Source organism: Chelmon rostratus, chromosome 6, assembly GCF_017976325.1.
Source record: "Chelmon rostratus isolate fCheRos1 chromosome 6, fCheRos1.pri, whole genome shotgun sequence".
Taxonomy (NCBI): domain Eukaryota; kingdom Metazoa; phylum Chordata; class Actinopteri; order Chaetodontiformes; family Chaetodontidae; genus Chelmon; species Chelmon rostratus.
Genome location: NC_055663.1, coordinates 2747211 through 2762591, shown reverse-complemented (window position 1 = coordinate 2762591; position 15381 = coordinate 2747211). Strand labels below are relative to the sequence as shown.

At 41.1% G+C, this 15381-nt stretch overlaps 1 protein-coding gene across 1 annotated transcript in view; it reads right to left on the bottom strand.

The window, feature by feature from the left end:
• The window catches only part of LOC121608314 (neural-cadherin-like), a 72594-nt gene that overhangs the window by 46524 nt on the left and 10689 nt on the right, over positions 1-15381 (bottom strand). The window lies entirely within an intron of this gene.

The window sequence follows — 15381 nt, the reverse complement described above, 5'->3', positions numbered from 1 at the left end:
TAAGGATGTATATTACATCCATTTACAGTAGAAGCCGTATTGTCAATATAAAGAGTGAACAGAACAGGCCACAGGATTGAGTCCTGTGGGACATGTTTTGCAAACTAAAGAAATTCAGATTTAAAATTTTCAACAGCCACACACTGACTTCTGCACAGCCGGCATGTTTGGCAAGAGTCCAAGCTTTATTTCCCTCGTTAAGTAAGGATGAAATTTCTGCTAAGAACCAGGGACTTGCCCTATTCTGTACTCTATATTTCTTTATAAGTGTATGCTTATCAACTACTGACTTAGAAGACTTACAAAAGTGGTCAAGAGCTAATTCAACATCTGGGTAGCAGAAGCCAGTAGCATGAATGTAACTTGCTAGAAAATGATTCAAGAAGTACTGTTCATCACAATGCACTGCATAGAAATTTCGCCAAAACACTATATGACCTAGTTTTTTCATCCCGGTACTTCTAACACACACAACGATCGCTGAAACCAAGCTTTTTGCTTGTTAAAATCAGCTGTGGAAGATTAACATTGCCACAAACTTCTTTTAAATAATGAAAAGCAGGACTCAATCAATTTAAGTAAAAGTCCCCCAGTATAATCATGGTTGGCAGCTGTCAGTGCTGAAGCACGATGTGTAGGGGGTAAGGAGGCAAAGAGGGTAAATTTAAATCTTTTGAAAAACAGATTGAGGTCATTTGCACATTCGTAATCTCCATATTGTGGGCCCCACCTTGCCCATTGTGTGGCCAGAGATTGTTTTTTCAAGCCTCTACAGACTTCTCTGGCATTATTCCCCTGAGAGCTCTCCTCCTGCTCCTCCTGTAACTAAAAACCTAAAATCTAAAAACTTTCTTTTCACTATGTAGGGCTTTTATTTCTGGGGACACCTAAGGATTGTTATTTGGGAAACACTGTATCTTCTTGGTTGGCACAGTGTTTTCATGCCAGTGCCAGTCTGCCCTTGGGAGTGGAAATCCCAAAATTGAAAATTAAAAATTGAATTCTATGTTGGATAAGGAATCTCAGAATTGACTGTGTAACTCTAATTTTGGACAAGAACTATTTAACTGTTTGAACTTTTCCTCTTTCTCCAACTCTCTTTGTCTGAGCCTCAGTGTTTGGGTCCTCACTCTCGCTAAACCCTTACATCTATTATCCACACACACACACACACACACACGCACACACACACACACACTATTTGCTGCTCCCTGTTGGATTTGTTTGCCTGTTTCGGACTGCCTTTTCAGGATTTGACCTTTGCTTGCCACTCAATCCCATAAACCTTTTGTACTTTTGGATTTTTGCATGAATAAATTATTAAACTGCCTCTATTCTGCCTCTAGCATCCGCATTTGGGCCCAATCTCTTGCATTTCTGTTTCACAAATAGTATTTATCACACCAGTCAGGCTTTAGAAAACAACCCAGCACAATAACCATGGTGAAGTGTTGAACACTGTAAAATATAAGTTGATTTACTAAAAAAAATATGCAAACTTACTGCCTTAAAAAAAGTAATTTATGTTGACTTAGATGAATTAGATTTTGATTTACTTAATCATTGTGAGTGTGCAGTACTCAAAATAACTTAAATAATTGGATTATAGTAACTTGTTTATTTTGAGTGTGCAGTACTCAAATAAATCTGAATAAATCAGATTACAGAAACGTATTTATTGTGAGCCTCCAGTACTCAAGTGATTTTCTCATCCATCATATTCAGGTCAACTTAATTTTCTTGACCTAAAAGAATTCTACAATAGAAGTGACAACTGCACATACTAATGTCATAAGAAACACATTAACTAATAGTAATGACCCCCAAAAACACAACGACTGGAGAACACTCACTGGATTCACTCAGTGAAATCAAAATTTTTTTTAAATGCCCGACAATATTAGTGATCAAAACTTGAACTACAATTAACATTGTTTCATGGTCTAAAACAGTGTTTCCCAACCCTGGTCCTAGAGTACCACTGCCCTGCATGTTTTAGATGTTTCTGTGCTCCAACACACCTGATTCAAATGAATGGCTCGTTACTGGGCTCTGCTGAGGCCTGATAACAAGCCTAACCCTAAGCACAAGTAATCCCACAATGCCGACAATAATTGAAAAGAGTGTTGGAAAAAGCACTGGTTGACCATCCCTGGGTTGAGCGGAGGCAGGCAGACTGTTGCGTTTCAGGAATGCGCGAAGAGGGCGGTCAGATCTGCGCATGTCTGATAGAACGCCTAAAGGACACTGGGTACAATAAATGATTTTTTCTAATTTGACTTAACTGGGATACATCAAGTTAAGCAAGTTATCCAACCCCAAATTAATACTTGCCTATTTAAAAGTAGTGTTCACAACAGGTTGATAAAGACAAAGTTAGTTCACTTATGACATTTAATTAATTTGTATGTTAACATTTACAGTGAATGATATTATTGAGGCGAAGAAACTGCAAGCAGCAGCTCTTTTTATTGATATGTTAAAGGACATCATGACTGGAGGGACTTTAATTTGATATACTTAAACAGATTTTCCCAGTAAAAAATCCCTGCTCCAAGTCAGCATTGAGGTTGTGATTTTGTTCATGACAGCTGGCCAACAGTCGGTGGTCACTGACTTCCTTATGTCCTTATATCCTTAAATTGTTTTTCAGTGCATTTATTCATAGTTTCTCTCTGTGGTGTAACATACTTAGGCTCAAAGTACCGAACTAGCTCTTTGAATCCCTCACCCTCTACCGCACTGATTGGCAGCATATGGGTTTGAATCATACGTCACACCAACTGCGTGACAGCTTCAGACTGGTATGCCGCACACTGTGTTTGTGTGTGCAAAATCACCTCTAGAGTGACATGTGTAACAAAAATATTTGCTTCTCCATAAAAAATTGATAAATACTCCCAGAAAAGTTTAAAACTGTGTTGTGTGAGGAGCATACTCACTGTAGACATTGAGCAGCCAGTCAAAATGCCCTACATCTCCACGCAGTCCAAGTTAAAAGTTGTTAAAATCATACTTGGTATCGTTGTTCCAATGGGGAAGCAATACATTGTAATGTGTCTAACTATGGACCAGCATGAAGGGAAATCCCTCTCATTAAGAATGGAAAATTTGGACAACTGTAGCCAATAAGGTTTGACCATGTCTACCCTTATAGACTGAGATCCATAGCTCCTTCTGGCCAGCAGTGAAGCTAACCAAAGCCTGAAACTTATCGCTCAGCTGAGTCCAGTGGTTTGCAGACTGGGCAGCAGCGACAGTGGGGTGACAGCGGGGCCTGTGGTGACCAAAGAGTCAAGGATCCACCTTTCATGTCTAATTTGATACAGGATGGATAGTCTCCCTTCCAGCTCTGATCTTGTGGGTCTTGTGGGTCAGGTGGTTGTTTGGGAGCAAGAGACGGCAATGGCCAGTAATAGGAGTCAAAATAGGGGTAAAATGGTTCTGTTTTTGGTGACACAGGGCAAGACTTACCTACAAGAGGCCTCAACGTGAGCCCACAGTGGAAAGACAAACAGAACGAGACTTACAGGCACAAGGACTGGACCTGCTGCAATGGATCAACCTTGAGTAAGCATGTTAGTTAGCCATGGTTTCCTCCCACTTGGTGGTGCTGGTGGTGGCGAGCTCCATGCTAAAAATAAAACAGATTATGCTAGCAGCACAATCCATCGGTGGGAGGCCTGACCAGGAGACTTAGAAATTAAGATCCGATTGTCTGGTTAATAAAACATTTTACTGTATTAAAAAAATATAAATAAATCAACCAGGAACTGAAAGTGCAAATGTGTGTTAAAACTGCATAGTCTATTTTTGACAGAGCTTCTGACTCACAAACAAAACACCAAAGGCTACCTTGATCTTTCCACAGGAGCCTAGGGATGATTCCTCATGACTGCAGGCATTTTGTCGCCTGCACACTGCATCACTGGAGTGAATAAGAAGATTCCAGGAATCCAATTACCAACTCACTAACCCCGAGCCAGGGCAGACAACAAGAGAGCACAGCAGCGCCCAGGGAGAAATGGTGTGCAAATGCAGTCTCTATGACAGGTCGGTGACATGCCTTTGTTGGAACTGATAGTAAGGGATCATTACCCACATTAAATACAATGACTCAATCTGGAGACCATTTCTGCTGAAACACTGTCACAGGCTCAATCTAGGGCACTTTTTGTATAGAATATATTTCTGCAGAGTGGAGTAAGTCTCAGCGTTATCAGCTTAGACACTATTTCCACCAATATTGGCTGTGATCTCATGTCAACATGGCATGAAGTAATGTCAGAAGAGCTGTCAATGAGTTTGGTAGGCTGTGGTCCACAGAAGCTATCTGCCTCACTCTAAAGAAGAATACCCTGCCAAGACATATAGATATGAACACAATCAGAAAGTTTTGATGTCTAGGCAAGTCGTCCTGTCACAGACACATACTTGCACACTCAACTTAGCTGACGTTACCATGTCTCTTCCTGTCTTCCTGTTTCTCTCTTGCTCTCACACACCAGTGCACAGTTACCTAAGGCCTGCAAGTATAACCGATTTCAAATCCCATTACATAAAAGCTCTCATGTGCGACCACAGGCCATATTTGTACTTTTTAATCCAAGACAAAAGCATGGCTTTCACCTCAGTAAGTGAAAGGATGACTCAACAGATGAGCTTCCAAAAAAGCTTTACAAAACAGCTCTACTCTGCTGGTTTCACTTATATTTTTTAAGATAATGTCGATCAAAATTATTACCAATATTCATTGGTAATGAGTGGTACGTGCATACAGGAAATTGTGTCCTCAAACTGTGTTGCTATAATAAGTGTTCGCTCAAATTAATTGGAAAGCAGAAAACAGATGCCCAGATCACAATTTCTAATTATTTTTTATAGGCTTACAGTTAAGGTGCATTTTGATGGAAAATATGCTTTGCACTCCAGATTAGCTCTGGAGTGTACACAACTGAAACACAAAGCTATAAAGTGTGTGACAGCTCCTAAAAGGATTGTTAGAGGGAAGAAGAAGCTAGAGGGGAGGATTAATTTAGCATTCTGTTCAGGCTATAAAGTTTTTCGGAGGAGAGAAAAACTGCGTTTCAGATCTGATGATAGTTCACGTTGCCACTATATAGTGGGGACAGAGAAACTAATCAATATTCAGATGCTCTCTCCTAAAATGCTGACAGCTGTAGTTTTTGCAGTTTAAACCACATCATCCTGCTCTATGAAATGTAACGATCCTCTCCTCATAAATTATGAGAAAGGATAAAGATTGTTTTGTAACGTAGAGGGGTTTAAATAATCAAGAAGAAATCAGAGCTCCCCCACTTAACATTAAGTCATCAAATCTTTGTGGAAGCTATGCAAGACACATTTCTTGGCTATTGCTTGTTGTTGTCATTCCCAACTATGTGTCTGTGGCCATGGTTGTGATGATTTTACAAGGCTTCATCTAATTAGCTTGTTACAGAGAGACTAATTAGAGGCAAGGCAGATAATTAGAGCATATCAGCTCCAGAATGATAAATGAAGACCTCTAGTGTGTGTGTGTGTGTGTGTGTGTGTGTGTGTGTGTGTGTTTGTGAGGTTAGCTTGTGTGCACGGGCAACAGTGCAGGCCATATCTTCTGGGGCTGCAAATGTGCAATTTCTCTCTGATCTAGTGCGATAAGTACAGCGTGGCTGGGAGTGATGCCCCATGAGTACAGACACAACCTGCATCACCTGACTGAGACTAAGGTCAAATAACTGGGCAAGGCAGAGGCTCACAGGCCCCGCTGGATTTTCAAAGTCAAATATGCTTTGAGCTTACTCAGTCTGATGAAAGTTGCTAACTTAAGCTGTACTGTACACCACGATCTCATAAGGATAACAGCTGCTGCCGAATGACTAACATAATAATGTTTTGTAAAAAGGTGGATGACGGGGGTACACTGTGTGGTTGGCCAAGGTTCACTGACTACAAGTGTGGTGGGTTTGTATGTGTGTGCACATGTGTGTGCATGAGCATGCGCTCTCCATCACTGCAAGCCATTATGTTGATGTTTCCTGCTGTTAATCCTCTCCTCAGGTAGTTACTATATAAAGCTGCTAAGTGGCTTGCCGGTGTGAAAAAAAAATAGCTGTCTCAAGTGCTTCTCTGCACATGTATACTGTCCACAGTACAAGAACGCTGAGTGTGTGTAGGAAGGAGATGAGAGGAAACAGAGTGAAGGGGAGACAAACACAAATATCTACAGAGGGAGAAAGAGGCAAAGAGGAGGAAGAGGTAGGCATCGTGGAAGAAGGAATATTGTGTGATGCTTAACAGAAAACGTAAAACAACATTACAGAAACACGAACACAAGCGAAACACAACAATAGATGCTGGGCGAATCCAAGTTTGGAGAGAAAATATACAGCAGCAGAGGACAGACCACAACAGGAGAAAATTAAGATAGAACATACATTGCAATTACTATCAGAGGGTCTTTTTATGGCTCCCTTGTTCCTCCTACATCTGGTGAGAGATTAAGATACAAATATTACGTGTGGAATTAAACAAACTGCAAGCAAAAATGTCAATGGCCCATGCAAGACGTGGAACTTCAAGGGTGCTTTTATGAGTAAGTGGCAAGTGGAAATCAGCTCATGGGGGAGTAATAAGTTACATTAAAGTGTTTACCGTGTTAAGGAGGCATCAGCGGGAGATCAGCACACCAAGCACTGGGGACAAAGATCTATTAATTCAGTGATCCCAGCAGCACACTAGACTCTGCAGCTCAGACAGGCTGGCAACCTAACCGTGTAAGCACACACGCAGGCATTTTCATCCCCGAACAATTACAAAAGGTAGACTTGCATATTTTTCTCTCCAAATCTGCATCTCTGCAGAAAATGCACAAAAGAGGTCTTTTAGCAACAATATCTGCAAGCAAATCTCTGGATACCTCTGTAGCTTACATTTGCAAGTAATGGAAAGAAATAATAAGGCACATATGTGACTATAGACATGTACAAAAATATGAGCGTCTGTTTACTAAGGTTCCCAAACATAACACATTTTAATGCTTCATACTTTCAAAGGAACAATAATTTTCAAAGTCGCCACCAAGACACACTAGAGGGAGCAAACTGTAAGTTGAGACTCTGACTTGTGTGGAAATGATTTGCTTTGAATTTTCCAAGAGAATTTACCACTTACTTCAAGATAAATGGAGCTAACAGCAAGTGGCCATCAGGGTGACTAGTGCTGAATCCGAAAGATGAACACATCACAATCAACAGCACTGTAGTGTTGTTAAGACTGACAGAGTCCTGTGAACTTTGGTCCAAACTGAGGACTCACATCCCTCACAGCGACTCACCAACTTTTGTACTGTTACAGCTGTGAGATAGAAATAGATACAAAATAATAATAAATATAGACAAATGCACATATTGCACAATCCAACACGTATCAAAATGTACAATTGGCTATGGGGAGCAAAGGAGAAAAGATCTCTTCCTTTGTTAGTACATCTAAGACCAAAACTTTAGTTTTAGTTTTTTACACACAGTAGCACGCATTGAATAATTAATGCGCTGACTTTGCTCTGTGAGCAAATTATGAGCCATAACCTCTGCAATCAATAAGCAATCAATAAGTGTTTTTTTTTATTTCAAAAAAACAAACAAACAAAACTGGCTGTTAGTTATTGGCTAAAAAAGACAAAAAAAAAAAAAAAACACACACACACACATTCACACTATAAAGTTGAAGCGTGAATGAGAAAAAGATGTAGCACCACTATACCTCCACCTATACCCATATTTGCTAAGTGTCACTTGTGCTGCTCTCCTGAGTCTCCATCCAAGACTTAAATCCCAGTAAGAACAGCTACCCTAATACTTGCAAGACGTCTCAGACAGTCAGTGTTTTACAAGAAAACTTGGGCATCGATGTGGTGAAATCGCAACGTTCCACTTCGATTTCAAATTTTCAGTATGTCATCTCTCTGTCTCTCCACGTTACCAGTCTGTCTCTAGTATCAACAACTAACAAAATGCAAAAAAACAAAGAAGGAATATTCTACAAAAAATATGTTTGATGGTTCTTAAGCACTGACCCCATGGACTTTAAAGATAGCTTAAAAATGTTGCATCATGCAGCTGTAAAGGGCAAGCTATTACACTTGTCACTTACTGTATAAAATATTGTTGAGCATGATCTAAATGCTTAGCCATGAAGTATATTTTGGAGAAAATATGATGTTTATAAGGATTTTAAGCACTTCACTGTGTACTTATTTACTGTATGTATTCATAATACAAAAACAGTGAACTCTACAAGAGGAGTGCATAAAACTTTACATTTAGTGCCAGCAGCATCCCAACACTGTTTAGAACACGCACTCTTAAATACTCAATTCTGATTGGTCAATTGCCAAAATTCAGCAGTGTTTATTTCTTGATAGACGACCGCCTGCTCAGGTGTTCCTAACAGTCATTGACTAAAGGAGCAATCCATTAATATACCAGGCTCAATAACAAATCCCCAGCTGATTTGAGTGGCAAAATATGAAGCATTTTCCGGACATTACTTGACATGTGGACAGAAAATGACATGTCCCCAGCTACAAAGAAAAGAGGCAGACAAAAGTGGAGACAAAAATGGAAACAGATTTTTTAATGTATGCGGTGAACGCCAAAATCAGCTGCTGCAGGGCCTTTTATCCATCAGTACAAAATAACAGCGGTAAACCAGAATCTGTCGACAGCTACGTCTCTCTCAGGTCTGGGATATCCAGTCACTTCTCCAAATTTGACATGATTACGCCAAATAACTGTAAAGAAATAAGTTATCCTGCCTGCCAGCCTGCGCACAGTGAGAGCAGTGACAGACGAGAGTAGGCTCATTTTAAATCAATCAATATAAATAAATAAATAAATAACATTAGCAATGATTAAGAGCCCCAGTGAGCCCTGTGAGTCAGCACGCACAATTGTGCTTACCCACCTGGACAAACAGAATACTTATGTAAGAATGCTTGTCATTGATTTCAGTTTGGCATTCAGCGCCATCATTCCCTCAAAACCTGTCTCTAAGTCTGCTGATATTGGACTGGAGACCTCCATCTGCAGCTGGATATTCAATTTCTGACAGGCAGACCCCAGCTGGTGAGAATGGGCAGCTACACCTCCTCCTTGCTGATCTTTAATATGGGTGCACCGCAGTGTACAGTGTGATCAAAATATCACATGTACTGATTTCCAGTTCTGATTTCCATCTATCGAAATGTTGCTTGCTCTTAGTTTGCCATATGGCAAAGACCAACACACAAAGACCACAGTATTATAAAAATACACACACACACTGACACACAAAGGTCCAAACACTACGCTTCATTTATACTTGGCTGCTTAACTCTTGTGACATTTATCTTTTGACAAAGGTTACTTTGTTGCACCTCATCCCACATCGACTTTGGCGACCACAGTAAGATATGTATAGATATAGCAGCACTTTACATTACAAAATTCCACATAGATGTAGTAGCAAATATTGTGCCCTCCTGCTGTGTCACTTCCTGTTATAAAATGCAACATTTGCATCAGTGGAGAAATATCTAGTGTTGTCGACAGAGCCAATATTGCGAAGTATCTGATGCTAATAAGAGCATGTGGATGAATATAGAGACAAAGCTTTGTTCTGACAGCAATGGAAGCAGATCAGAGAGGTCTTCCATAACTTGACCACAGATAAATCAGTTTACTCTTGAATTTGCCAGTTATTTCACATTAATGATGAAATCTTCTTACAATCTAATTAAACTTAACTATTTTAATTTGTAGCTAAAGATGCAAGATTTGTAATTTAAGAGTTGTAGACGAAACACTTGTTGTGGTCTCGATTCCACAACTGCTGCACGATTTCTTCGACCAGAACCCAGGAGAAACACATAGAATGCCAGGTGGCATTCCTCAGGGGGAGGGTACGGTTGTGGTCTCAATTCCTGTCATTATTCTGTAGTGCTTGTCTCTCGCCCTGCCTGTGCTTCCCTCCTCTCCTCTGTTTTCTCTCTCTCCCTCTGTTGCAGGCTGAGCAGGGGGGGGGGGGGGATCTCCTCGGCAGCAGGGTGGATTAGTCTCACCTGTTTGGATTCTGCTACTTAAGCCACCTCCAAACTCACCTCTGTGCCAGATGATTCCCTTTGCTCCAATTCTGATTGGTCACGAGCTGATCTCCTGCCTGTTGTGTCTCTTGTTTCCTCAGTGTAAATTGTTTAAGTTCTTTAGTTACCTAGCCAGTTTGGGTTTCGCTCATGGACAAATTTTTTCTTAGTGAGTATTCCCCTTTGAGGTGACTTTGTGTTTCTTTGTTACTTTTCCCGTTACAGTGATTTTCAGTTGTTTAATCCTAGCTCGCTAGTGTTTTTCCCCTCACGGTGTTTTTTTGCTTCATTTTGTTGAAAATCAGATTCTTTACTCTGCATCTGGGTCCTGGCTCTCCTTGACCGAACCATAACAACACTCATAACAACCATATTATTGCTTGCTTAAGACAATGGTTGAAGGAGTACCTATATATTTTACTTGAGTAAAAATAGTGATGTCTCAGTGTTAATAATACTATGCATGTGTGGCTGTATTCAAAACCGCAAATTATACCAGCATTACAAACTGACTTGGCCAAAATGTAGAATGTAGTTCAACTGTAGTGCAGACAAAAACAAAATCTGCAGTAAAAATGCCTGAATGCTGTACTGCAATAATCTCCAGTATGAATTGGACCAGTCGATCTTGCCTACTGTGTCCAACATGCAAAGCGCTGGCGCACTCACAGCAACTAGCTATTTTTTTTAACAATTTGCATATGTTATTACATCACTAAATTCACTTTGAGTGGAAAAAAATAATTGTGTAGAAATTGAATATTGCCAGTTTTACAAAAAATTTAGTGCAGAAAAAGTCCTCCAATGTTTTCAAAGTTGAGAAACTCCAGACGCACCTGCCGGAGTAACTAGCTAGCTACCTTGCGAATCAGGTTGCAGACCCCACCGACCGGTCACAGTCACACACAGAACACTATAGCCAACACAGCAGACTTCGGCAACAATGGTAGAGAAGGGGGGCAAACAACTGAAAGATATTTTTAACTTTCATACAGCTGTTTTTCTGTCATTACACTGAATTTTTGATCAATGTTATTGAACTCTTTTAGAGCATAAGGGGATGCTACATATTAGTGGTTGTTTTTCATTAGCGATTTTCTGGTTTATTACCGCTTTCCAATACCAGAAACCAGCTAAGCCTGGCCTACATTCTGCAAAATTAATTAATTTAACACTCACACTGCATACTAATATCAAAAACAGTGTAGTTGGCAGTTTCGAATACAGCCTATTTGTAAACTCAAGGTGTTAATCCTCCGAGGTCACAGAGGTGTCGATCCATTACAGTCAGCAAACACAGACATTCCTAAGAAGAGGACAAATTAGTGTGTGTGTACCAGGGGTGAATAGAGCCTTTCGCTACTTCATATACTTTTTAATTCAGTTGTCTCCATTCTGGAGGAAAAAACTAATTCTGCTACACGCTTTTATTTTATTTCATTTTTATGCAGCAGGGGTCACAAATAAGCTGTGTCCAAACTCCCTCTGTCATCCATCCCTCTCTACATGGCACACACTAAAGTAGTTTACTCTAGTGAGCACTTAAACAGGGTTTCAGACACTTGCCTCTGACACACTGCATTGTGGGATTGCTGGCAGAAAAACTTAAATTCCATCATGGGAATCTTTGAGGACTATACAGAGCATTATTTAGTTGTGCTGTAAAGTTGGGCATCTTATTATGGTCTATAGGGACTGACTCGCCCTTAAGTGGCCAAGCTTTTGGTATCTCCTCACTAGCACTTTTTGATAGAGGTTGCTGCTTGGGGGAAAACACTGGTTCCATTCCAAAAGCAAAAAAAATAACTTGTAGTTCTCTGCATTATGATGTCTTACATAATAGTCACGTATAATGCCTCATAGATTCTTTTAAATGCATGAAAAAACATAACACCAACCAACAATGTAATGCTTCGCGTCGGACGGTTCACGCCGCCGCGTCGTCCATTCATTTCTGATAATGGACACCTCGTCGGGCATTATCCCTTACATCTATGATGTTTCATGAACATTTTATTTAGTACATCAGAAAGCATTATGTGTGTTTATGAGTGTAGTCATAAGGCATTATAAATCACTATGAATGCCTGCATAACTAACTTTAGATGTGGTCTTTAAAGAAAGTGTTACCATATTAATTTTCCCCAAATGTTGGACTGTTCATTTAATTGATTCAAGTTGAACAACACAACTGTTAACAAACCATCAGCAATACCAACAGTACAACCTACACTTTCCCATCAAGACCCACAAAACAGACACCATCAATCCATCCATCCATCCATCTTCTTCTTCCCCTGCTTAGACTGCTGCTGGGGACAGCAGTCTAAGCAGGGATGCCCAGACTTCCCTCTCCCCAGACACTTCCTCCAGCTCTTCCGGGGGGACCCCGTGGCGTTCCCAGGCCAGGTGAGTGACACAGTCCCTCCAGCGTGTCCTGGGTGTTCCCCGGGGCCTCTTCCCAGTGCGGCATGCCCGGAAAGACCCAGACCCTCCCAGGAAGGCGTCCAGGAGGCATCAAATATAGATGTCCAAGCCACCTCAGCTGGCTCCTCTCGACATGGAGGAGCAGCGGCTCTACTCTGAGCTCCTCCCGAGTGACAGAGCTCCTCACCCTATCTCTAAAGGGGCGCTCTGCCACCCTGAGGAGGAAACTCATTTCAGCTGCTTTTATCCAAGATCTCGTTCTTTCGGTCATGGCCCAAAGTTCATGACCATAGGTGAGGGTAGGAACGTAGATTGACTGGTAAATCGACAGCTTTGCCTTTCAGCTCAGCTCCTTCTTTACCACGACGGACCGGTACAACAACTGCATTACTGCTGCCATGTAACCGAGCCAGTAACAGAGACCAATACATATAAAAACAGTCCATGCAATCACCATTTCAGCAAATGCTAAAGTCAACAGGACCCAGTGCTGCCAACAATCAATATTAGTCTGGCAGCATGATGAGGACAATGACAATGAGAACTGTTGATGCAAGATAATTAGGTTTTTGAGGCACTGACTGTAAATGCTTGATTCCCTTTTGTCTCTTTTCTAGACTTTGAAACAGTCTAATCAAAACTTTTGAAATTTAAGACAACAAGTCGTAAGTAGATCACTGTAGATTTGTAGTTAAAAGCTTCCAAACAGCCCATTTGTTGTGTAAGAATAAGATCTTAAGGCTAAACACTGATTGGAAGGCAACATAACAGGAATTCAACAGGAATTCAGCTACATGAGCTCTCCTCTCCTCTCTCCAGGTCTGTTTCCTCTGAGCCTTTCATGGGCGAAATAAATAACAAGCAGAGTTTTTGAAGGATATTTAAAAATGAAATTGAAGTACAAGTGCTTCATCTCAAATTAAAGTAGGGTAAAAACTGTGCAGACATGTTTTACATTTTCATAGTACAGTGAACCCTCGCTATAACGCGGTTCACCTTTCGCGGCTTCACTGTTTCGCAGATTTTTTTAATGCAGTTTTTTTTATGCTTTTTTTTTTAAACAGTGCATTGTGTTCTGCATCCTGATTGGCTAAGGGACTGACCAACGTAAACAGTCTCCGTGCCTCGTCTCTGTACAGCTTGCCAAATTTACATTTGCAAATTTTCTCCATGACAAACCCCACAATGTCAATGAAACATTCTGCACCAGCAAAGGCGCCTGAGGATGCGCCCTCAGGTGCGTCATTGATGCACACATACATCCACTGACTGATGAAGATCAGGCAGAGATGACAAAGCCACCAAGCGAGGATGAGGGACAAGGGGAAGAAGAGGGGACACGTGTTGACACGTGTTAACACTTGGTCGCTTGGCAACCATGGTAAGAATGGCCTCGGAACTTCAGCGTGCGGCGCAAGAATGCGACCACTGTCGTTCATCACAGTTCTCAAATATAATCGAAGGTGGCATGTCTGTTTATAAAAAAAATCTTGTCCAGAAGAAAAAAGAGTGCCAACAATTACCCATAACTATGTTCTTCTCTCGGAAAAAGACAACTGCACCACAGCCTTCAGCAGAAAAAGACGTTAGAGGAACGGTGAATTACGTGTGAGTCACAATGTGTCCAACCTCGTACTGACTATGAAAAATATTATTTTACAGTATTTCCAAATACTGTAATAATAATAGTTATTTGTTGAAATCGTTTATGTTTTTATTTTTATTTTTTTAATGCTTGGGCCTGAAAACAGGTTTTGGTCGTTGGTTTCATTGTATACGTAGTTCAGTATTTAACAATAACTGTAAAAAATAAAGCTGACTACTTCACGCAGTTCGCCTATCACGGGTTCTTTTTGGAATGTAACCCCCGCGATAAATGAGGGTTCACTGTATTGTATTGTAGTAGTATTGTATCTTCACAATTATTGTTGATATCGTACACAACTGCATCTGGCTGTGAACAGCAGAGTGCATGGTGCACTTACCCACCCATAAATGACATGGATGTGCAATGGCACACATGCATGCCCAGTCAAACAGTTCACTGCAGGGACTAGGCATTTGTAAAAGTGGGAAGGCAAATTAATCTAAATGGCACTGCAGGATGGAATATTCCATTGAAATCTCTCAGTATCCTTAAAGGATAACTTTCGTTTTTTACAACCTGGACTTTATTTGTAGCATTAATTACGACCATTTAGACACCCAGACAACTTTGGTGGCATTTGGAGTCGTTTTGAAGAAATTAGCCCCAGAGGAGCGGCGCGTATATCCGTATAATGCGAGTTATCGGGGCACCCGTGCGTAGCCTCTATCAACGCATAATCTGCGGCGAAACTCGTTCATATTCCAATATTTTGTTATGATATGCTGGTGCTATTCCCCTCTGAGCCCGTGGTGGCATGTTATCAACATCCAGTGTCTGTAGACAACTACTTCTGACATGGATGACGTCATTTTCGAGCGCCACGCGCTGCGAGCAACCAGCCACAACACGGCTAACTCTGCGGCGGTCGGCTAGTTTAGCTGTAGTTTGCGACTGTTATTTTTCACAAAATGGATGAATATTTTTCCGACTCTGAGGTGGTGGACGATGACTTTGTTTACGATGGACGTCCTTACCGTTTTGAGCCAGAGTACACGGACGAGGAGCTCGTTGAAAGGAGGACGCGGAGGCAGAGAGAGGAACAGCTGGTCAAACAACAACAAACGGCTGTGCGTCCACGAGTAGACGGCAACTGGTGGTGTTCTTGTGGACAATGTTCATCGATGACAACTGAGGAGGAATGACTCTGTTGCTCAGAGTGGGACTTGCGGCCACGAGATACGCG